At 39.1% G+C, this 26,826-nt stretch overlaps 1 long non-coding RNA gene across 1 annotated transcript in view; it reads right to left on the bottom strand.

Annotated features, from left to right (window-relative positions):
* Positions 1-653: 653 nt before the first annotated feature.
* The window catches only part of LOC136423009 (uncharacterized), a 68,124-nt gene continuing 41,951 nt past the window's right edge, over positions 654-26,826 (bottom strand). Inside the window, exons 2-3 of the long non-coding RNA XR_010753706.1 lie at positions 1,096-1,295; positions 654-890 (exon numbers count right to left, since the gene is read on the bottom strand). This is a non-coding gene — a long non-coding RNA (uncharacterized lncRNA). The remainder of the gene's footprint in view (positions 891-1,095; positions 1,296-26,826) is intronic.

Consider the following 26,826-nt stretch of genomic DNA (forward strand, 5'->3'; position numbering starts at 1 on the left):
CTTACTCACAAAGCACAGTTTCCTTTTTCTGACGGACGACAGGAGCCCAAACAGCCCTTTTAAAGTTGCATGCTTTTAACATGATTATTCATGCTGGCCTACCATAAGAGCTTTTGCAGCCATCATTGTAAAGTATGTAGAAAACGGCCGTCTGACAAAGACTGTTGGCAACGAGTTCTGACGGTTTAAAGTCGACAAATTGAGGATGAAATGGGACGTAACCGTTTTAGAGAGTACCGGTGTAGCAAAAAGGCTATTCATCTGAACGTTATAGTATTTGTATCGAAAGTTTGGAGCTGAATATCTAACACCAATGATTGAATGACCTCGATTCACAACGTGTCATGCGCATGATATGCTGATTATAATGAGAGTATAGCTATAACGAAAAGCTAAATCAGACATGCATAACTTGGATAAAAGAGATGAGATTAACATAAAATAATAGACGATGGCGATGAAAATAGAAACAGGCTTAACCATCAACACGGTTTTCCTATCAATGAGATTAAGTCAAATATATCGGACATGAAACAAATGTATGCAAAATGTCGCTAAAGAAAATCAATGACGTGGTCTTGATTAAGCGTTCCAGGCCATTTAATTCAATCATTTGAAAATAGCAACCTTACTGCCGGTGCATATATATAGATGACGCTTCGAGACCAATAATCCGCCTCCAATTATGAACAAAAGACATGATTGAACATCAAGAATATACCTATATTTTGGCAGGAAGTACGCTAAGATATGCAGTACTGAAGGCGCCACCGTGTGAAATAGGCGAGTAAAGCATTGTTTATGGTGGTGTCAACTGGTCGGCAAATGGACAGCTAGTCATTCAAATCATCCTATCTCCATCTTTTTCATCCAACCCTGACCTGGCCATTCTGTAAATGTATGGGATATCTCTATATACAGGTATTCATCGTGTAAGGTAATCCGTAATATATGCGTCAGAGATGTCCTACTGCAACAGATGGGTGCTTATCAGAAGATTATGAATCCTGTAATGGCCATTCATCGTCAGCTAGTCTTACATGGTAATATTCATGCAAGGACACTGTCTATGTGGCAGTTAGAGTAGGACCTTACCTTGTAATGAAGAAAACGTTGTATCTATCTGCATGTCCGGTAATGCCGTTGGTGTCACCACAGATTCCTCCAATGCAAGAACGAGTGTTTGCCGGCATTGCCGCGTGATGAAGCCGGTTGAGTGGTCGCTGTTATTGGGGAGTGTTCACAGCGCGCGTAAACCATCAGAAGAGTCGTGGAGACTATTCTATTCAAGGTACCTTTGGAGGGGGTGTAGGTTTGATCACTAGCATTATGAATATCAACTTGGTGAACTTTTTTAGAAGATACGTTTTATGATGTACAAATTTACGGATGTTCAAAATGATAGCAGTTGTTACAGTGCTAACTCGGTCGCTTTCTGCTTTTCGTTATGATAAAGAATGTCGAAAATCATATTATCTAAATCATATTATCTATAAATGTAAGAAAATATGTGGTGACGGCGAAATAAACTTGATGACGATGTCTAAAGACTCAGCGAGGCAATGTTATTGATGGATATTTAACTGTAACTGCAGTTTTAAAATAATGTCGTAACCGTCTTGTTAGGAATACTAGCCTGGAATCCAAACCTATTATGGCTCCCGAGTCTCAGTCCGCAGAGAGAGACTCGGGAGCTATAATAGGTTTGGATTCCAGGCTATAGGAATACATCGAATTAAAATTCTGTAGTAGAAGTACTTGCTGTTATGTCTTGCAGTTCTACAGTTAGTCTGATACTTCTACCACGAGGTTGTATTCACATTTCTGAATATGACAGTTATATTACCAATCGATAAAAATTCATGTGCACCGCATAGATAACATGATTTCCTCCAGCTTAATTGTATCTTGGCAGGAATCATACAAGATCACGCCCAAGAGGTAACTCGAGGGTGTCCACCCGAACACAATGGCAAGATGGAAATGACGTTCTATTGAGACTGTTGGACCTAACGTCTTGCATAAGTTTAATGATTCGGAAGTACATCAGCCAGCGGAACAACATCCTCTGTACACGTTTATATTTAGTATCCAATGTTTTTTTTTTACAAATTGCATTCACAAATAAAGACAGCTTGAAGATTTTGCATGTCTTTTGCATGTCTTTGCAACGTGACAGATAATATCAGTGCATCAGAGACAGTGCCACAACATCTTATCATATTGTGTTACCTGCAATGTTATTATTTTCATAGAACATTTGTAATTGAATATACTTGATATAATGTTGCATGGATGTCCTTGTAACGTGCCAGTTACTGATTTTGCAAACACAGGATCGTCATCATTACAGTGTTACAACATCTGATCCTATTGTTTTGCCTTCAATGCTTTTAATTTCACCGAACATTTGTAATTATATTTACTTGGTATGATATTCTAGTAGATTGTGACGTTTTATGATGAATATTGTATATACAATGGAAATCGAACGACTTTGATAACATTTGGAATATTCTATCATCATACTGGGCCAAATTCTATGCAAATTCAATAATTAACGAAAAGTCCAAGTCCATAATTGATGGTAAGCACTGCCGTTATGGACTTTAAGCAGACACCGTCACAGAAACGCCAAAACAACTTGATCAAGTGATGAAGAAATAAACTTTTAATGGTGGCTTAACCAGTTTAGCAAGATGACCCTGGCCATCAAGGTCAGCGACTCCTACGAAAGCATCTTTATTATTCAAAAGAACCGCGAAGACCTAGAAATACGTCCTCCATACTAATGAACTGGTCGATTGCCCAAGGGTGACCTTTAGGATCAAAGGTCACGTAAGTTCGATGGAACTTACGGCAACAATTCTACATAAATCGGAGTCAACTTTTGATCAGCAAAATTGACTGTTGTTTTACACCCAGGAACAGTTGAATCAGGTTGGTAAGTCACTGAATAAAAAGACTCTTTGTACACAACCAAGTGAATTATTCAATCAACTTTTCGGTGACCATCTGTCACCTTCCTCATGGCTCTGACTGCTGTTTTACAGTTTTGGTTAAATCGAAACACGTTTCTTGTCTTTTATTTGTTGTACGTTAAAAATCATAGTTTACATGCAGTCTCATTTTCGAGTGGTTGCTCTTATGTCAAAGTGAACTTCTAACGCAACAGATTCAGTTTAAACTGTAACACAAAAAACGTTTGCTTTAGGTTGCATGTCTGGACAATGAAACATACGGTTGTCGTTTGAAACGCTTAGTTCTTTCAATCGAACTTTTATTGCGTTAAAACCAGTTGCACTCTTCACATGTGACTAGTAAACGTGGGCAATTGCCATTTCGTTAATGCGCGAAATACGTGACTAGAGTGCAGCCTTCAAGTCGATTTGATTGTTTCTACTCCAAGGAAGCCTCAACGCAACTGCTGCCAGTTTTCCTTGCCCTGAACCCTCAGTAACCACTATCCCTAATGGGCCATTATATTTAATGGTTCAGCCACTGTCGGGGTAATTTTCTTCCAACAACTTCACAAATGATCTAGGATCAACTTAGATAACTACGAAAGGGCAGGTATCGGGTTTCGGATGATTGTGTGAAGGTAATGGATGACACTGATGGCCTTAAAATGTTGCATAACGCAAATGATTTTATCCAAGAGTATGGGGATATTATGAAATCTCACCAGTATTATCACATTGAGACATATTGTCATGATTGCCAGTTTGTTTACGAAGATTTATATGTCCTTGGTATGTTTATCGTCAGTTTTTACTGGGGCTATGCAGAGTAAAAACCGTAAAATGCCAATAACAGAATAGCTCTTCTACGTTGCATTCAGGGAAGCAGCTAGCAGTGTGCTATTTTGGTGAGAACATTCACACTAAACCTGCGTCTGTGGACACATCTAGCTGTGGATTTCATCTAGCTGTTGGCTACTTTCAATGAGAAAGCTGCTGGTATTGATTTGTCATAAAAAGGATTTGCAACCTCAATTGTTTCACAGGTTGATGATCGATTGGGTTAGCACCATAGATACAAAACGGGACAAGACGATATAATCTCACTGAAACCATGAATTTCAAGGCTTCTGGCGTCTCGACAAGTAATTGACATGTTTTTACCAGAAGTTATTGGACCGAGGGCGATGAACCTGAATGATATTTCCTGAGCTTAAGGTTTCAGTGGCAATCATGACAGACGGCCCACCCATGATAAGTGGCTTCAAGCCAACAAATCCACTTGACAAAGATATGCATTGGCTACGTGGTAGCCGTATGTGTATATAGAAATTTCACATGAATTTTACATTACAATAAAGAAACCACGTTCTGAACTTGTTAGACAAGCGAAGGAAATGCTTACACACCCATGCCACTATGGCGTCGACCGAGCTGCGGCCGAACTATTTGACAGAGTGCTCAACAAATTTCATAGATAAAAACAATTTTTGTGCCTTTTGTGTTTTGGTGTCTTTTTTGGCATACTTTCAACACAAATCCAACTAAGGCCGCAATTAGGTCATAGCGCAATTGCCACCTTGTGGAATGTGGGCCATAAAACTAGACACGACATTGGTTATTGTTAAATCCTCAAAACAAGAGCTATACGTATTGCCCCATAATTATCCAATTAGACGCATTGTTATGGATGGTAGGCACTGGTTGTAATAGCTTGTCTATGATAGAAAGCATAACATTTGTCAAGAGGGGGCCAAGTTGTTTTGTAATTCTGTACTGTATTCTGTCGACGACGACACGAAAATAAGCTGTAAGCTTGAGTCTGTCGTCATCATGTCATGTATTTGTTGCAATAAAAAAAAGGAGGGGCCGGCCACATCAGAAGCACTTGGTAGAGGCAGACCAATATTTCTTTCTCTCACTATGTTGTACGCCCTTAGACACAACTAGAGCACGCCCCTCGCATGACTGACACTAATCGGTCAGTTCTTCTGATTTGAATCATATATAACAAATAACATGCGTGTCCTCATGCCTGTTCAAAATGTGCATTATTCTAGCGAAAATATCACTCAGTCCTATGCGATCTCACCAATATATAGGTCATATGTCTTTTGTCGAAAGGCCACATTTATGTAGAGTAGGATGTCAACTCGAATCGATCATAGATCAATCGATCATTATTTGGTAGATACATCACCTACTCAAAGCGTTAGCAAAACCCTATGGTAATCCTTTGAAGGATTACATATGCCCACCTGACGTCAGTGACACAGCGCCCCTACACAATTGTATTGCCATTCTATTCACCAGAGGTGATGTGCAGATATATATTGTACAAGCACAATTTTGTAATGCGAAAGAAAGAGGTAGAACATGTTGGAAAAAGATTGTACAGCATTTTCATCACTCAGAAAATGTCGGATCCATGCATACATTTTATGCCCATTGCCAGTGGTCAACAAATAAAAAAATGCTAGGGTCACCATATTTTTGCGATGGTCGGTCTAGTAGCCGGAAACACAATATTTCTCCTAGGCTTTAATGATCATGCAATATATTGTGCAGGCTTTAAAATGGATTGCCGACTTTCCCCGACCGTGTCATTTATAAGCAATCTGGATACGACCAATTAAAGGTTTACGCCAGGGTACAGTTGTTCAGATCATTAGGGAACTGTAACAACACGCCTACAACCCATGTGGGTACTTACCGAGGCCTTTTGCCACACTAAAACGCACTAGAAGACTGCCATTAAGCAATAATTCACTAACCACAGGTGTACAGCCCCTCTGTCCGGGGTTGGGGAAATCCACACATCGATATCCTCTGAGTCAATCAGCCCTCAGGCCCAACGAGGACGTATTACCAGTCCTACAGAGACCTGTTTCTGAAAAATCAATGGTGATATAAACGGCACTGGAGAAAAATTGCCGACCGCTCGCGCATTTCTTAACAAGGATAATGTACGTTGTATGTTTATGCAGCTAGCATGAATCATGCCCTCGACACAAGTACAGCCTGACAGATCTACCTGTATCTTCGATGTAACCGATAGTCTTTTGAACAGTCACAAGAGCGGAGTCTGACACAATGAATGACAAAGCAAGACAACTCCGGAAAACACCCCCCACATACAGTGTAAACCCACTAGACGAATTTTACAGCGCTAGACACAATAAAGTTAACGAGCGTTGAAGCACCCCGAGAAGCAGATGCCAATATCACCGGTCATAGAATTAACAAGCTCCGGTTGATTAAGTCCACATCGTCAGCTAAATAGGCGGTGAGTTAGCCGCCGTGCTCATGGTGCTCACCGTCAGGCAATGATCTACCTCGCTTCCTCGGATTGATCTGCTCAAGCCTCATTCTATATTCGATCTCCGTCCAATCAAATTATCCTAGCTGTTCGAATGGAACACTTAGATGCTGCCTCCTTCATACTTCTTTAAACTCATATGTGGTTCCCGGTCTGTACATAGATGGCATATGTCGGAATTCAAAGGGTGAGAATTGTTCTCTTTGCATAAGTATGCTTGTCGAGTTGCTATATCTGTTTGTTGGAACGTCCTTAGAGGACAAATTGTACTGGAAGAACTTTATTGACTGTATCCCACCGGAGTAATCCGGATGAACGATGATGATGATGGAACGTCCTTTGTGACCACAATGTTGGAGCATTATGTACTATGTGACTTACTTGTTGGGCCGTCCTGTCTTATGTGACTTACATGTTGGATGGAGTGTAATGTCCTATGTGACTTACTTGTTGGAGCGTACTGTTCTATGTGACTTACATGTTGGATAGAGCGTAATGTCCTATGTGACTTACTTGTTGGAGCGTTATGTCTTATGTGTCTTGTTGGAGCGAAATATTTTGTTTCAAATTTCAGTGTACCTTGTTGTAGTTGTCTTTTTCGTGATGGATGAAGACCAACATCATGCATGGCAGATGATGACACACAGGTAATCTGTACGTGAGATCATCAAAGCAATACCTAATTGATGAAACATATTGGCCCTGATCTTCAAAAGTAAGACACATCGTCTGCCCCACTATTTCAGAGTAGAAAGGTTATCTTAGCATCTTAAGCGAGAACCATTGCCTTAGATTGGATCGTCGATCACGTCGATCCTCTGGATGAGCAGACTGACAGAAGTAGGTGTCAGCTCATTGGATTTCGATTTCAGATAAGGAAGTGCCTTTACAGCCTAAATCACACTTTTTAAACATTTCGTACAGCACACGGGACCTGTATCATTAAACCACAACAATGCTTTATTAGTACCACCGGTGACAGAACATATTATTGAGTTTAGTTTGAAGCCTATTTAGATAAACACATCTAGTGATACTTTTGGACCTAATGCTCACTTTACACAAGATGGTGATCGCTGACCGACCACAAAGCGACCAAAATTGGATTTTTGTGACCCTCTAGTTTAAATTTGGGATATATTGCATGACAAATAACTGCAATGTAATTCAAAAGACAGCAAAGCACTCAAATTGTTAATAAAATTGTTCTTTATCTTTGAAATTTGTTGTACGATCTACCAAATTTCTGGTCACAGTGCAGTCGTAAGGGGGTGTAGGATAGATACTCTAACTTATTCATTTCGCTAGGCAGCCAGCGCACTGTAGTAATTGCACGTGAAATTGATGTGAAAGCATGTTAGGGCCATCCAAGATGCACCTTTAAGTGTGTGTCTGTTTCTATTTTGCAAACCCAGGTCAGAGTAAGATACAGAGAATACCAGGACCCTTCTGGGGAATAGAATGAGCTAGCAAAAATTTATGGTTGAAAGAATTTCCCTCCAGATTTCTCCTACATTACCAATCTCATATTCGTGTAATAAATTGACTGAGTGAATTTTCAGCAAGCCATCTTTTACAGGTCCCCGTTGTCTTTGATTTCATTAAGTGGTCATCGTTCATCGGACCATCTGACGAATTCCAATTTTAAACCAAGTTCTGCTGATAGAATGAGCTTATGCTGCACACGACTGGTGGTATGCCGGCAGCAGTCGTCATAAATCTTGAATTCTGCAATTAGATTTTGATGCAATGTTCAAATCTGACGCTTCAACGTGACACTATTAAAACGGATGGATGCATCAAAATAATGATTCTAAATATAATTCTTTTACACGGCGGGCAGGATTGACATTTGAAGTTTGGTACTGTACTGATGGACATTCGAACTGCCGTGACAGGAATTGATATGTGTTTCAACTTTCAACATGCATATTCTAGATAATATAACATGCTTGGAAATGTAACAATGACATCCTCTAATTATATTTACGTCACTTTGATGAATATTTAGGAAAATCATAATTTTGATAAAGGGGACGGCGTGATATGTAATATAGAAGCATAGGACCAAGGATGACGTCCGTCTTGACAATGACATCAAATACATCATGAAGCCAGAAAAACATGGTGTCTTTTACAACTGACTGTTCTTGTAGAATCTCTTCTTGATCTTGAATTCATCTTCACTCATTAAGAGTCCGTGAATTGCATAGATGTAAGAAACATCCGACACTCAATTAAGAGTTTTGCCAAAAATAGTTACTCAAGCAATTGGATAAAATTTTGAAACAGCCAGACGTTTCAGACAGCATCCGCTGTCTTTTGTCAGTGACTCAAGAGTTTTGTTATGCCATAGTGGTATAGTAGCATATCTAGAAGACTGTATGTGGTTGGTTTTGTTCTATTGCCAACACCAAATCCTAGATTCCTGCTTACTAGACCGTACCTAATAGAGCAATAACGATACTTGCACCTTGATCTTGCCCTTACTGACATAGAATAACACCTGCAAATTTGATCCTACCAGTGATCTCCAAGAAAGTGTTTCGTGTTCGCTTTCGAATGTAGAGAGATTGAAACTTATCGCTGTTGAGCAAAGATTGAATAACTTCTACATGCAAGGCAAGTATTCTGAAGTGACTTGGATCAGCTTGTCTCCAAGATGTCTGGGACTTGATCAATTCACCACTTATATTCTGCACACTCTGTAGGGCAAGGTAGCTCGGGTAAATGGAAAACTAGTAGCACCTGTCGTTGGAAAGCAACAAGTTCACGGTGCCGAATATCAGTACGAGGTTCACAACCAGGTCAGTGCTGGCGGCAATCACATCACAGTTTGCGAAATAAAATCGGCCATAAAAGGACGTACATGAAAGCATATGTATGCAGGCCTTTCAAAATAGACAAACTGAACCTGTGCTATATCCATGACCTGTGGCATCGGACAGTTCATCCACGACATTATAGCGCTGAAGTACACCAATCTTTTGCTGTTAAACTATCATTAAAGAGATCATGAAAGCGTATGTACGTGGGCCATTGAAAATAGACAAACTGGAACTGTACTCAGGCCATACCTTGTGGCATTGGACAGTTCGTTCACGACATTATAGCGTTGAAGTACACCAACTCTTTGTCGTAAAACTATCATAGAATAGATAAATGTACGCGTATGCGTCTATGTGAGCTAGACTTCTATTCTACAACGGGTAGTTTCCAATTGCTGTGAGGTTTTATCGACTCAAATGTAGAAGTCATAATCCAAGTGGCTGCACCCTTTCGATTTTAGTATTCGCCACCATGTACAGCCAGCCGAGTTACTTACTGCAAAGCAGTGAGGTGTGTAGCAATTTGACTGATTGAAAACCATTAATTCTTCAGTCCAACCTCCGCCACTTACCTATTGTTAACTATGATACTATTGCCTGCCAACCTGCAATTGAAAATCTGAAAGAAGGCGCCAATGTTATTACTGTGTTTCTGGACGATACCCAAAGACACTAATTGTCAAAATGTACATATAAATAGTATTCTGACCGCCTCAGTGCATTGGCTTAATGGAACTACCAATTGAATGGTAATCTCTAGGTATAATGACAGTGGGGTCGCCGGTCAACTAGAACAGGGAATAATTTCATTACATCATGATTGGATAATAGGTTGCACTGACATCTTCAATTGCATATATGAATACATGTAGCAAGAATCCAGATTTGAAGGAACAGGGAGGAAAACGGAAAACAAATTGATTCTTTAATCATGTACAGTTATCCATTTAGATCTTAATTCTCTTTATTGTGTGTCTACAACGCATATTCGTGCTATTTAGGTTAGTTTATGTAAAATATGTAACTAGTGACATGCAATGTAAATATTACATTTGATTTACATATGATTTACCAGGATACACATTTTTCTTTTTTTGTCCAGTGGAAATGCCATATCACGGTGACAACGTTTATGTGGGATGATATTATAATGCTTATTTTATACATAGATAGATAGATAGGTAATACTTAACCTTATCTAACGTCATCATCTTAAATGTCAGTGCAGTCGATACTTATTGGTAAGGAGAAATATCAGCGGATTCATCTAATTATACTACTCAATGCCACTGACGTAGATCCGTTACAGGTCGGATTACTCGAGAAAGAATGTAAGAGGATTTACCTAATCCAATAACCCTGTACCACCAACGTATATCCTTTCAAACCTCGTCTCCTGTAAGGCACCCTGCTTAGAAAGTGCCTGTAGTAAAAGGGTTTACCGATTTTGGGGTGAATGATAATGGACCATTTTCAGATAACCCTTTAGGGTGCTGTCTAATATCATTCTCCGCGATTATTAGGGAGTCATACCTACGGACTAGCTTCCTTTCAAAAGCCTTGACAGTGGGAAATAGTTTCATCCTGTAATGGCTTGACTATAATCTATTGTTGCTTTTATATGTTTTGCGTCAATCTCATTACATTTAGGTATGTGTACACATTGATTATCGTCTCCAATTGTTACTCCCAAATATGACGACTTAAAATGAGACGCCCGGCCTCTATATGTACTTGTATACTACAAATATTGAGTATGGCTGTGTGTTTGGGATAAAAACCCCTTTGGACGTAAAAGCTTGGGACAACCAATTTGTCAAACGCTATGTCATCACACTGAGAGCCGGCATAGATAAATGAATAGGATTTTACACCAAAGTAGGTTTTCTTCCACTCAATACTTCTCTTCAACGTTTGCCATTTTGAGGAAGACGGATAGGCATGTTTTGTAGTTGACCTTCCTCTGCCTTGAAAGAAAGTCATTATGCTTCGTTATGCTTACTCTTCAATGCCACCGATAGAAGTAGAAAATAAATTCAATCATCTATTGTCCAATGACGGGAGTTCGTCTGAACAGACGACCCGTCTGATCCATCGGAATTGATTTGTGTTGAGCTGGTTTTGCCTACTTTGCCATACAAGCTGTAAGCTTCCATCCTGTACATTCAACACCAATGTTCCACAAGCCACTTTTTATGCTTCCATCAAATCTTGTTATACTTCCCTCAAGTTTACAAGCGAAATTGAAAGAACACAGTCATCCACCAGGATCAAAGGGCATTTCATTTAGCAATCAAGCTATTGTACTTTCATTAATTCACCATGCAATTCAATTGTAATTTGATAACTGCTGACTGGTTCACTTCAACAGTACCTCTCGCAGACCTTAGGCTGAATTGTGAGCTGTAACATTGGATATAATCTCTCTCTAACATTATGATGAATCTAGGTTATATTGTACAAGGTGAAGGAGACGCAAAATGTAGCCATGGGGATGATCAATTGATGAACCAGCTACATGTCTGCCTTCTAATGGAGAAATAATGTACCCACAAGCACATTTGCCACTGATGCAAAAACATGTTCTGGTGCTGGTGCGGCAAAGATAAAGTGCAGCGATTGATGACTAGAAAGGACGAATACATCTTATTTGCCCACGCCAGTGAATGCGTAGAAGATTGCTACTTGATAGCTTTCTAATAAATCATAAATGTTGCAAGATGTGATACGTATGTCTAAAAACATCATGGCTAAGAGTCGTCTTCTTGGTAACTCATGAAGAAGTCATGGACATGTACAGCAGTCAGAGATTGGAACATTTTGACAAAAAATTGGTTCGTATGTACATATCCAGCAATGAACATTTCATAACATGAGAGGAAGAACAGGATGAAGAGAAAGATGCAGGCACTTGCAAGAAAAAGTTGGGAGCTTGATGAGTTCAATGAGGGAGACTGAGAAGGGTTGAGCACACACGTCACAGGTATATCTGGGAGGTCAGCAGCCACATTGATAAGCATGGATCGTTGTGACGTGACAAGTACATTTTATATGATAATATCATACACCTTGCTGATACTTGGAACTATGTGGAGACATGATTTATGTGCAGTCAAGCGTTGTTGGAAACCCCTGGCAATGACCTGTCGTATTATCTACTCCAGATCCTCCTGGCATGCTCCAGATACGTTTCGGAGTTGTCTACATTGCCAGAGTAGATATGGTATGACAGTTATTGAACTGTGTGATGCTTAAGGGATAATCTATTTTTATGTATACAATATAATGAAATTAAGCTAGTTCCACTTCCAGCCACCTTTACTTCCAAAAAAGTTATATTTTATCCAAACCTCCTTTGATACTGCATACTGGTATTTGGCAATTAATGGCAGGGAAATTGTAATCAAACGTAGGAACAACTTTGCACATGCGGGCAACGTTTAAGACGGAGTAAAACTTCTAATGAAAGGTTCATGCTGGTTTTACTTTCACACCTTTACTTTCAACGGCAAACTTTTAAGTGACCTGCCTATCAGTGAAATGGTCCTTTGGGAATCGAAACCTTTTTGTGACGCCTTTGCTGAGCTTGCCAATGAGATACCATTCACACGCACCAGACAAGCACCAGACAGAGCTGCATTTTTAAGACATCTGTCTTCTTCTAACAGACATTATAAGCCCAAAGAGCCCCTTTAGAGCACATGCCGTTAACAGGATTAGGGCCAGCCTTTTGTAAGAGCTACTGTCACCATGCACTGTGATAAAAAGCTCGTATAATGTGCGCACGCCGGCACTTTGACAAAAGCTCTTAGCAATGATTTCTGATGATTGCCTACGACGAGCTGTAGGTTTAAGATGTGGCATATTCAGCTGTCAAAAAGAGATGTCATGGCAATATATAATGGTATAGACTTCCTACACCAACTAACTATGAGTTTCAAAACACATATGATACATGAATGTCACATGCATTACAGCTTCTTGTCACATGTTGTCATGAGTATGTGTAAACAAGATTGTTGAACAGAGTATCGGTCGAGTGATCAGCTCTGTATGTTATGTATCGCTTTTATAGAAAGTTTTTTTCTGCACTTTGAGCAGTGTATAGCGATCGCCATATAGCCGGTCGCTCTTAACATCGATTTGTATTCATAAATGTATAAACCGTAGTAGCAGCAGCTATCTGTATGAGGAATTAAGGCCACTGTAGAGCAACGCAACTTTGCAACTCTCCTGTAGAATATCAATGAGATAGCGTGCTCTCTTCTCTGGCGACAATTGGCTTTAAATTATTACGTTTTATCTCAAACTCGAAACTCAAACTCGAACTACAACTCGAAATCGCTAAAAACCAAGGAAAAAAAGAGCTAATTAAAGAAGCCACCACAATTTTCAAAAGTTAACTGACGAGAAGAAAACTAGAACCCTTTTAACCTCTCGAAACCCACACATTGCAGAAAAAGTGGGCAACTTCGTCTTCTACTGCTTTCAAAAAAGGAGTCAAACCCCAAAAGCGTGGATTGTATATCGTAGCAGTACTTAGAATAGACAATTGTCCCACTTGTCACCATTGTTAACTTGCACTATCTGTATACTTTTTTTATGCATGGTTTCATTAAAACTGAATTAATATTATTTCTACAGTTCAAGCTGTGCAAAGACTTCTGAAATGTCAATGGGGACATTAGAGAGCTTTCGTTTTTTTCTGGCTTGCTATCTGTTACTTGAAATCCACGTTGGAGTTAAAGTAAAAAAAATACTTTCAATTTAATTTTCGCTGTATCAGTTCTCACTTGATAGATATTGTGTGCAATCATTCGGCACTAGGAAAATGCCAATTGTGAAATGTTGTTCCTGTTCTTAGGATCAGTGGCCGTGTAAAGCAGAAATGACGGTACATTACTGTCAAATACACATCGCGAAGTACACTGGCAGTTGTCCAAAAGGTAGTAATGACGATACATTACCGTCAAATACACATCACAAAATACACTTGAATTCGTCAAGACGAGTTTTCATCATCAAATACATCCATATGGCTAATGATAAATGGTTATCTTAATAAGATGGATATAGAGGGGATATATGATATTCATCAAACGCATGGAAGTAATCTGAGTGCTGTCATGTTAACGTCACATCAGCAGCCAATTGACGTCATTGGTGACATGAACTGATTGACGTCAATCGGAAGCACAGACACACACATGAATTCTGGTGTACGACCGGGTAATGCCATGCCAATATCTATTGGAACTCTTTGAAAAATGACAAATATCTAATTCAGTTTATAACAGCAGACAATAATGCAAGTTATTCTTATCAATTCATTGGTTTGTCTGTTAACGGTGCACATCCAGGGCTGCCTAAGTAGCAGGCTAGTACAAGACAAAGGCAGTACAATGGAATTAGACATTGGCAGAATAAGATATAAACAACAATATTCTAGGTACATAAAAATTTTACATAAATGAAAAACGCACTTATATTTCTGTTACAATGATTACCAGTTCTGACACGTTGGGACACCATTTAAGCATCTAATAGATACAATTTTATTATTGATACCACCTGTCACCACCTGAAAAGCTATTGGAGGTATTACAGTTAAAGCTTTCCCAATGGCAATGCAAGCGTTTAGTATGCAAGCTGTGGAAAGGTGGGCATCCAACATTCGGATATTGCCCTTGATGAACCGTTCGGGTGTAAGTAAAGCAGTGAAGAGCAGTGGCAGTAAATGTCATATCGTAAAGAATCCGTCTTCTCCAGACCATAGGTAGGAATGCATAAACATACCTTCTATAGAACAGACCTGAACGCACTGGTATTACGATTTGTATCGTCGGTTGGTTTATTTCAAGTTACTCTTGATCTTTATCCAAAGATTGCGGAATGTATTCATACATGTAATAACCTAAGACATTTTGCAGCATATCTAGCTGCTTTGATTATTCAATACTCGTACATCGGTGGTCAGGCGTAGAGTGTTTCTGTATTTATGTTCCATCACTTTCGTCAAAAATGCTGCATGATACATTCAAGGTTTCCTGCTTTCAACCGTCAGAAATGATTGCTAAAATTTTTGTCGTAATGCTAGCTCGCCCACACTAACATTCGGTATGTAGAGATTTGTGAAGTCCATGATTACTGTTGCACTTACGGAAGGCAAACTGCAATCATGTTAAAAGCATGCACTTCACCAAGCTTTCCTGGACCTATGACGCCTGTCAAAAGTAAACATTTTAGCAAAACGCCACTCTGTCTGGTGTGAGAACGGTATTTTGATGGATGAATTGCTGAAGGCGTCTCCAAAAGGTTTCTAATACTTAGAGTCACTAACGCTGTCTGTTCTGAAAATAATTAGAGAAGTTGAAAGTTATGACCAGTATAAAAGTTTCAGAACTAAGTTTGATGTGCCGAAAGTTGTTTTTCTAACATTTCTACATAAACTTTTAGTTACATATCGTTATCATCGTCATCATCATCATTATCATCTCTCTCCCCCTCTCTCTCTATATGTATATATATATAGTCAGTTTTATTTCATTTATAATATATTATCAAAAGTTACATCAGCCTGTGGTGCTATTGTCTAAGTTCGTCAAGCATGTTTACGCGTACGTGGCTTTGTGGTTTTATGGTTGAACAGCATAACTGAAGACAGATTGATTGTTAAGGTATGTGGTGAGGACTTGATTTTACCTACAGCGGTCTTCTTGGGTACTGTAGCATACTTTGTTCTTAACTGTACGTGCTATAGTACTTGTACAATTGTGATGTATGAGTCGTAGATAGCTACAGGTAATTGAATAAGAACGAAATTATAGAAGTTTGGGCCCCTTGCAATTACTAGGAACTTATATATTAAACAGTTTCGTTGGAAGCTAACTTGCAAACATGAGAAGTAAAAGGGCGGATGTATGCAAATTTTTTTGGCTTTATTGCGTAACCACAGAAATCGAAATCTAACGGCAATCAAAGTACATTACAAGCTGAAGGTGGAATTTGCTGTCTGACTTGTTTTTACTCTGTTTTTGTCTTTTTGGCCAAGATAACCCTGCTGTATGTTGATAAATGTTATCTATCTTCAGTATAATTGGACACTTCGATACTTAAATGTGCCAAAGGATTACATCGTTAACGCTGATTCACTGGGGGAATTTTATGCACCGCGTCGCGTCATTGAATGTAATTGTTTAACTTAAGATAGCTATACATATATATATATATATAAAATAAGTAAAAGGGTGGATCTATATATGTATATATATATAAAGGGATAGATGGAAAGGGATTGAATAGAAATCAAATTTACCTTCAGATCATTTGTAATTCAACACCACACATCTTGCATATAATTTCATCCATCAACCATTGTTTATGGCATGATAAAAATGTTTCATAAAAGAAAACTATTCCATCAGAATGTGTAAATATACTCATTTTATTAAAGTTGCACATTTTTAATGAAATTCTCGAATGTGATCTTCATGATTGCCACCTGTGTTCATTGGGATATAAAGTTCGCATTGATATTCGTCGCCATGAACTTGCTTGCTGCTTTGCAGCAACAAGTGCTCCTATACCTTCTAAGAGCCGTTCTTCCATGCGCTGAATAAGGTCCATCCACTAGCAGGTACAAATTACCAATGGCGGTGGTAAAGTTAAGTATCAGACATCTTGGAGACTGAATGCTTCAAGAGAATGTTAAAACAAATGACTTTCCGGGGACGTTTCCCAACATCTCTTTTACAAAACAAAGTTAGACAATTATTGGTGGAAACTAATTTGTGGATGTTATTAAATGTCGGTACCAGAAAGATCAAGGCGGGAGAATCGAGATTGCTCTATCAGTTACGGTCTGGGGAGCAAGAGTGTACTCGATCAATCCCACCATGTATTGCTGCAACTGTACACACGAGCAACTAGAAGAGGATGGCAAATCTATAATTATTTTTAGAAATAAAGTACATGGATATCTGAGCATGCATAGCAGACATTAATAGTAGTTTATACATGTTAATTCTGCACTGTATAAGGTTATAAACAAGCTACCAGCTGCGTATCTACCATGCGTGAAGTATATGTTGCTTGTGGAGCTAACTCAATTCTGAACGGAGCCTGCCAGCAAAGCGGCCGCTCTACGATATATCTACATTATATGGCCTTGCTTTCCGGTGGTTGTCGATGACCTCACGCACGGGGGTGCCATGATGGATTCGATGTATTTGCCGTAACAGACGTCATCTTTGGTCGTCCGCCCCTTCCGGGACAATTTTGGGCACCGAGCGGACACTTTATATAACCATGATAAAAGATTGAACTCCACAGTACCTCTCATAAGATGGAGTTGTCTAACTACGTCAAGACATAGATAAAATGACCGGTAGGCAATGGCAGTGGACATCCAATAGTTAACGAGAGGACGAGACAGTCGTTATAATTCTAACAAGAGTTCTACGACCTCATACCTTCGCTAAATGATTTTGACCTTTATGACTGACGTATTAGGAGTGTTTTTCATCAATCAAAAATCATACCAGTTGATCCTCCTCACCCAAATAACATAAGTTGTCCAAACCTCCTTGTTATGATTATGAGCTTAACAAAGAAGGTTATGCTAACATTGTTCATCAATAATGCAAATAAGCTCCTTATTAGCATAATTTGATTCAATGGTGTTCACATTCACACAACTTCTAAATGCAACAAGTATGAAATTGCCGTTATTTACTAGTATGGAATGATAGTAGTTTCTCATGAATTATGCAAATTAGGCCTACATTTGCATAATTTCTATCTATTGACATTCCTCTCTTCCTCAGTTACAAATGTCACATATTTGAATAGTCATATCATGGAACACAGCAGGTTTTTAAAATTGCCTCATTAATTATAATCTGATTTGCATAATTATCATCCAATCATACAAAGCATCACATAAGCTATCTACATACCAAAAATCATGACCATCCATCAAGCCCATCTCGAGTTATATCATTTTCTCATTAATTATGTAAATGAGGTTCTCATTTGCATAGCTGATATCTATTAATATTTCTCTCTTCCTCAGTTACATATGTCACATGTTTGCGAGTCCTATCATGGAAATTGATGAATGTATAAACTTTCCTCATTAATTATGCAAATTAGTTACTGATTTGCATAATAAGTATCCAATCATGTACATCATCGCTCAAGCTATGTACATGCAAAAAATCATGACCTTCCATCAAGCCCTTCTTGAGTTATTCCCTTTCAAAGTCTGAAGCAAAACCTACCCCTGCAGTTCCAAAAAAGTTGCTAGGGGGCCCAAACCTATACCACTTACTCTCTGCCCAAAGAGCTATCTACCACTCAAAAATCAGTTCCATAGCATGTCCACAACACGAGATATCATAACAGGAAGTTCCGCTGCAGTACCGTAACAAGCCGATAGGGGGCCCAAAATCTAATCATTTTCAGGTTTCATCGAGACCTACCAACATACCAAATACCAAGACAATCCTTCCAAGAATTCTCGACTTATCGTGTTCACTAACAGACACACAGACATGCTCGGTATTCCCATGCTGTGGCACTGCATTAATGACTGTTCTTACTCATATAAGGCCGTGTATATCCAACTTTGGTCAAAATTTGTATGTTTCAGTCTTTTAATTGGTGTAAGGAGATATCTTTGTGGTTTGGTTTCACATGCTCCGAGTGGACTCTTCCAGGCTGGGAGTAGGTCAAAGTTGACGATTGTTTTCGTCTGTCAGCTGTTACGAGAGAACGAGCTGGTCAACTGTCTATTTTCTTTGCATGATTCTAAAGTAGACAGATGTGGCTTTCTGGTGCATAAGAAATTTTGGGGCTTGCAATTAAGGTGAATCCTTTTCTGAGCCCTTGTTTTAGTGCTTTAAAGCATTACTGCCTATATGGGCAAGTCTATCTCTTGTATCTGCCCTACAGCTGGCTGATAGCCAATTTGTCCCTGGAAGTAACTGACGTTTCCTGCCTGCCTCATGACCCCTCATGACCAACTTTGCACCCATTTACCCGTGTCAATATCCCCTGAAACAATACAGCCCACACGTCGCAACCAGAAAGCATAGTATGAGCATACAATCTAACACATTTTTACACTTTTCTCGTTAATTATGCAAAACACTTCGCCCAAAATCTAATCATCTTGAGATTTCCCACATACACACCGACACACCAAATACGACAACAAACCATCCAGGCGTTCTCGACTTATTCTGTTCACTAACAGACACACAGACAAGCATCATCGAATAACCTACTCGACGAAACCATTCGTCGCGAAGGTAATAAGAATATATTGATAAAGCTCTAAAGCATCAACCATTGTTAACTGAAACTAAAGAAATGAATAGTTTGAAATTCGATAATGTTAAGTCAATGAAAACACCATATTCTCGTTTTATTGGACCATAGATGTAATTACTTTAGTTTTTTCCCCTTGCCATACATTGGGATGTAAACCGACATGACGAAGTCCATCTCTCATTTACTACTGGTCAGAAAACAGCTATTACGATGCAAAAAATTCCGTCAATGATAATCAATATACCATTGCATTATATAAGAATGGTGTATAAGAGTGATTCAGACAAAGAGAAATTATCTTATCTAAAATCGAAATCCAATCAGCCGATACGTACCAGTATTACTATGGTCAGGATCAGGTTGACCAAAAACCCAATTAGATATAGAAGATCAATGTTGTAGATGCGCAAAATATTATTGCAGGGAAACATTAGCCACGATATTTTACGATATCATATGTAGTCAAAATTGAAAAAGCTATATTCTATTGATTTGCGAATTTCAAATATCATTTGATATCAGTTTAAAATGTCAGTTGGCCATCTTATTACGCTACGTAAATGGACCAGAGCATCCGCAACCTATAGCTACATCAACGTGAAGATAGATATAATTAGCGAGTGTGAACCGGATTCCTGTTCACTGAGTAGGTCACATGGGCCATCACGCTCCGCCAAGCTAATTTAGAAACTATTGTCTGGGGAGAATAATCTTAAAACGATATGAACAGTGTTACAAGGAACCACATGAGGTTTAGCAGCATGAAGACGACAGCATCGAAAGTGTTTCTTGCAAAGAGAGAAATTGGATTCGACAATGGTCAAATTATTATAGGCACCTGTTAGACAAGACGAATGTAGAATGAACCTCGCACATCGACTCGCAGCGATGCCAAAAATCTTTAAAATCGTTAAGCCTGTAGTATAAGAGGTTCTGGCAGAAGAGCACAACCTACTTATTGAGTGATAGCAAAGGAAGGCCGAGGAAGTCACGTTAATCACATGTACACTGAAGACACTACCTAGGATTCAGATATCCTTTCTTGTCACATCCGTATACCGTATCTCTATGATATTCTTCAGTTACAAATATTATAATTTCTTTAGCGATGCAAGGCACTTTAAGAACATTGGTAGCCAAGCGGCCGTTCCTGGAGACGTTGGACGAAGATTGTCTGTACTTGAACTTTTGGGCTGCGAAGAGAGGTTCAACGAATAAACCAGTCATAATAACATCTGCAGCCCTGTTATCAACGGGTAGTATTTTAGGTATCAAAACTAACTTTATAGCAGTCGGATTGTTCAGTTCATGACGAAAACAAAATCAAAAAGATTTTAAGCGTCATTGCTAGAAAAATAAAGAATTCAAGCATTTTGCAAGTTGAATACTTCAACGTATTTCCGAGGGTGAGTCAAAATGTAATTCAAGTATAACAGACATATCATCGAACGAGTTTGAATTTGGCACGAAGGTAATGGCAAATATCTTCTGGAGACTGAAACATCTCAATTTATAGTCAGATGTTAATGAGTGACAGAGTGGTTTCCAGATGACCACTCCATTGGAGGTTCTTCAGAAGCAAAGAACATTTTAATCAATTACACCTACAAAAGTCTAAGAGATATGTGCCATATTACCTTTGTACCAAATTTCAACTCGATGAAAAAATGACCCTGGTACATTGAAATAAAAATCCCTTGAATTACTTTCTCCCTCGTATGTTTCTTTATAACTAAAAAGAAAGATCTAGAACTTAAGGAATTGTGTATATAGATTTTACTTCATCGACATTATTCCGTGTAGCTAGAGAACTTTTTAGCCTGATTTCGCAGAAAAATAAATTGTTTCCTGCATTCTTGGTGACAGCAGGTCTGCCTATTCGCGTTGACTGCGGCCATTTTGCTTCCATGGGAAATTTATATCTTCATTAGCAAGCCAACACATTTAACCGCAGGTCACTGCTGTAAATTATGTCAATTCTCCTAGGATTTATCCTCTCATTACCGGAGTCCATTCGTCGGCGTCACAGATGGTGGTTGTCCACCAGTAGCGGTCAGCAATTATCGTTGTGTGACAGACTTGTAAATATATGCCGTCAAGTTAACTGTCATTATATCAAGAGTATAGGTAGTGCTCAAATATTACAAATAGTATCCTTACTTTAATAGCCTAGTACGCTGTAACTAGTTTAGCCTATAGGAGGCGATTAATATGCGGAACAGCTTCCATTCTGTTAAAGTTCAAAGCAATCGTTCAGTTCATGGCGAACGGTATCCTACGGCTATGAGCCTAATAGTATACTCTCTACGTTACATGATTATCTTGCAACCTATTAAGGATGAGGAAAATGGTCGTAGACACATCTACTTGGCATTTCATTCATGCTATGAATAGCAGTCTTGCTGCTAAAGTAATCATCGATGGCACTGACGCATTGCTGCAATATCAATAGAAAGTTATGGTCAACATAATCCCTACCGTCTTTGTCGAGAAGGACAATCCATACTAAACAGAGACAGTGGGCGTTATCCGTCACTAAACAGAGGCAATGTGCGTTATAAACATACTGGTACGTTTGACCAATTGCTGACGTCACGTATGCGTAAAGACACATGTCAATAAAGTCACGTGTCAGTAACTCTCGCGAGTTTACGTTCGGGAGTGATTGGTCAGTATTGATCCCGAAGAAGGCGACAGTGGTCGTTGAAAATTTGATCCGTGAATATCGAATACCTTAGTGTGGGAAGAAAGTTTAGCATTGTATTATGATTACTACGAACACAGATGAGCTTCCATGATGACAATCCCTACTGTCTCCACCGAGAGGGTCACTACCAGGCAACAGTAAAACCAAAAGACATGAACTATCATTTGCACTACGATCTCTAAAACATTCCATAGTAGTGGCAGCTAATGGTTCTTTTGTATCCCCTAGTAATGTAATAGGCGGTGAAGTTCTTTTCAGAGAAAGTCAGTATTGATTGTTACTTTTACCATGACAAGATTTTATCTGATCGTTGTTAGAATTCTAAAACCTTATGTAATCATGCATAAATGTTCAGGCATTAGGAAGCACGTATCAATGTCAAGCGATTTTATGTAACTGCTAAGTCAAACCATGTAATTGTTGTGTATATTTTGTTTTATATGAATGTCACATACAATGCCAATGAGACTTCAAGCTGGATCTGAACATGATTTATGTTAAAATATTATAATGGTAACCAACATTAATGTCAAATGATAATGAAATGCACCGCACTGTAGCCAATCATGTTCACAACGAAAATGGATTATGATTTTCTTGGAATTGTATTGAAAGTAGTAAGAAGTTAACTATGTAGGTCAACATTTACAAATTTGCCAAGCAAATGCGAGTTTGAAATATCTAATGATGCTTATGTGGACCATTTCTGATCTTCAGGCAGAAGTTAGGCAGGTAGACCAAACTTGTGATTAGAAAGAGGAATAAAGCGATTAGGTTCACAAATACTGTGCATGTGGAAGATGTTAGCTTAAAAGCTTTCGTTTCTCTCATTACAGATGTCAAAAACTTTGCGGTGCTGGCCAAGTCATTGTCTGGCACCATCGTAGTATACGTTGAAGGCTACGATGTTCCTAGATCACTTATACAGCTCTTCTTACCGTTTGAATCTGCAAAGGCGCCATGTAGTGTGCTTTTAAAGCAGAGAGTGGCACTAAATGTGACGACAATGCCAGTAATTACCATCATCAAAACACGCTGGGCACGACGTTTGCCCATGTGTACTATACCCACGTTGATCCAAGATCATTTGTAAAGTCAGCCGAGGAAAATTGGCCGACTGTGGGTAGACCAAAACGACCCATTAGTGGTGGTTGTTACCGGGGAGGGTTCAGGGCAGGCAGGATTGCCAGCTGTGACTACGGATCTTCTTGGGTAGAGAGGTAATCAAAACTGACCTGAAACTGCACCCCAAGAAACTGGCCACGTACTTCGTATACTCAAGTCGAATATTTATAAACTCAAGCAGTCGTGACTGGATAAATTGCTCCTGTCTTGGTAAGGGTTTAGATTGATAAGTAAAACCATAGTAGACATTATTTTGGAAAGCATTTTCATCGCTAACACACAAAAATATTTCTAATGCATAAGGAAAGAAGTGTGCTATTTCAACCAACTTTGACAAAGATTTTTGAACTTGTAATTAGTTCGTAAATGCAGCAACTACAATCATTATACAACAGTATTGTACTTCTAGCATGTTCAGCTCAATGTCAAAAGCAGACGTCTGTGTAAGATAAGTAATCCCTTAAATAACGATTCTATAATAAGTCTTCATTGCAGGGGGCAGCCTGGATCTGTCGACCGCTTCGTTAGTATGGAGTATTGTAACCTTTTTCTTCGCGGTTCGTTAAAGACGTCAGGTTGCTTCAAAGAGGTCACTGGCCCTGAAGATCTAGGTCAACTTGCAAATTGAGGCATAACGAGATCTTTGGTTAATCTAGATATGCTAGCTTGGACAAGTTTCTGTGAGAAGACACTATGGGCGGTCGTATTTACACCATACAGTGCAACATTGATATGTATAATGCTTGTTTCTGTCAGTTTGTACCTTATGTAAGTTTACATATCATTATGTACATTTTTTTACAGTTTTATGATAGATGTTATGATAGATGTATTGTATCACAGCTTTTACAGGTAATCAACGAATCGAAATCTGCCACTTTAGGTCCTACTCGTGATGAGAACTACACTTTAGCAGTAATGGTGTTCATCCGCGGCGGTAGCTACACTTCCGGAACCGGAAATGGGACCATCCTGGCCAGCCACGGCGCCGTAGTGGTGGTCACCATCAATTGCGGACTGGGAGTGCTAGCTAGAATTGAATTTTAGCAGAATATGGCCCATAGCGTTACTTGACGTCGCGAGAAGTTACAAAACTCGTTGCTAAAATCGATTTCTATTGCTTGTGCACTATTCATCATCCCTCATATCCAATAACGGTGGCCAAAAATAAATCGAAGATTCGGAGGTTAACCATTAAGATTATAAACTGTGACATAGTGATTCTAATGATGATCTTGTGACCGTATCTTTAGTAACTGACATCAAATCAGAACGTTGTGATTCTTAAGATTACGATTTGCATATGTACGGATAACATATTAAGCTGTCTGCTTCTAATGCAGTTCGTTCTTATACTGCACCAAACTTTCTGAGCACTGATGACAAACTACAAACTTCTTTATCAGGTCGTAGCCATTGATTGGCTCAGTGAAAACTTCAGGCACCCAACCTACCAGAGTTTCTTTTGTATGGTAATTCTGCCTTACGTTCTCAGAGAATGAGGAAGCCATGTTTTATGTTAAAAGAAATATGTCTTGAGACGTAAAGTGTTTCTTGCCCACCATTTGCCTTGTAACCTCACAGTAAATTAGGAACATTTCGCCACATACATATTCTACGGCAATTCTGGAGAACCTTTAATTTCCATTACCTCTAACAGCTTCTTGGAAATATCAGTCGGCAGATACTCCCCGGACGTTCTAGTCAAGATACCAGGCGTGTGGACAGCGATGATAACGCCTAGACACCCATCCTTCAGGAGTGTTATCTATCCTTGCTAGAAGGACGCTGACCTATTGGCTCCCGAATAACCAAAGTGTTAAAGAAAGGGAGAAGGTCGATGTGCTCTTCTTGAAAAGCCCTTAATTGATTTTCTACTCTTCACTATTTAAGCATATTCTACAAAATGAATTAGTTGTTGGCCGTTAAGGTGTCTAACAAAAGAGACATGCGAAGTTAACATTGCATTTGTGATATTTAGCTCATAATGTTTAGCGTGAGACATTTACATACACTTTAAACCAAACGATGAATGATGATAGAAAACAGTTTCGTCACCAAGCCGCCGTTGGAGTTAGGCTTTAAGTTTATTATTGACAACTCTGCACCCCTTCAAAAGATACCTTTAATGGAACAGTCTCCATGAATGCTCTATCAAAGTGTTTTACGCACGCTGTGAACGCTCCCCAATAACAGCGACCACCCAACCGGCTTCGTCACGCGGCAATGCCGGCAAACACTCGTTCTTACACCGGAGAAATCTGTGGTGACACCAACAGCATTACCGGACCTGCAGCTAGATACGACTCTTCCTTCATTACAAGGTAAGATCCTACTCTGGCTTCTACATAGAAAGATCTTGGCATGAATGGCGCCAGCTGACGATGAATGGCCGTTAAAGGATTCATCACCTTCCGATAAGTACCCATCTGTTGCAGTAGAACATCTCTGAAGCATATATTACGGATTACCTTACATGATGAATACCTGTGAAAAGATATTCCTTGTACTTATAAAAAAGCCAGGTCAGGGTTGGACGACAACGATGGGAACAGGGTGGTTTGAATGACTGGCCGTCCATTCACCTGCCATTTGACACCACCATAAACAATGCTTTACTCTCCTACTTCACACGGTGGCGCCTTCGGCGCAGCAAACCCTATCGCACTGTTTGCAAAAAAAAATAAAGATGTATTTCAAATGTAAGCCATTTCTATTATTGGTGATTGGGTAAAGAGTGATTGGTCTTTATATTTGTCTGGGCAGTAGGACTTCTATTTCTGAGGTGGATTGAATTAAATGGATTGGAACAATTAATCCCGAGCGCTTCATTGATTATTTTAGCAATATGCATACATGAATGTACCTGCGTTCCATGACTGATATACCTGACATAATACCAGTGCAAAAGGAAATCTTATAAATTATGTAATCTATTTTTCTTATCATTCTGTGCTATCATTCTCTTTCTTAACCAATGTTGAACCTAGCCTATTCATATTCCACCATATCAATTATGTCTTGTTAGCAGAAACTTTGATAAAAGAACCTAGAAAACATAACTATATTTGATTAATGAGAGAAAATAGTTTTTAAGCTACTCATTAAGCCGTCGCTAAGATTAACATGAACAGTACGACCTGTTAGAGGCAATAAAGATAATGATAATATATGAATAGATGTCATATAATGTTACCATGTTCCATTATACATTACCGTTTATTTTACAATAAGGAATCATTCGTCTCAGGAACGTTAGATTAAAAAGGAAATTGCATGACCCTTCGACCATCAAAAACAACTGTCCTTAACCCTAGGGCTTGAAGTTGGCACTTCAAACATCAACATTTTTGAAATAGCACCAGATCAATCAAGAGGGGTGTAGACTACCCCCAAACTCTCGGAGGACCCCATGACCCACGGCATGTTATTTCGTCTCTGTGTTGTAAACATACCCCAAGCGGCTGTGTGCACCTGTGACTCTTTCCATCTGAGTCATTAATCCTAGACAGTAACGTTGAAAAGTTGCACCCGACTATTACTCAGATGTAT

Source organism: Branchiostoma lanceolatum, chromosome 17 (assembly GCF_035083965.1).
Source record: "Branchiostoma lanceolatum isolate klBraLanc5 chromosome 17, klBraLanc5.hap2, whole genome shotgun sequence".
Lineage (NCBI taxonomy): Eukaryota > Metazoa > Chordata > Leptocardii > Amphioxiformes > Branchiostomatidae > Branchiostoma > Branchiostoma lanceolatum.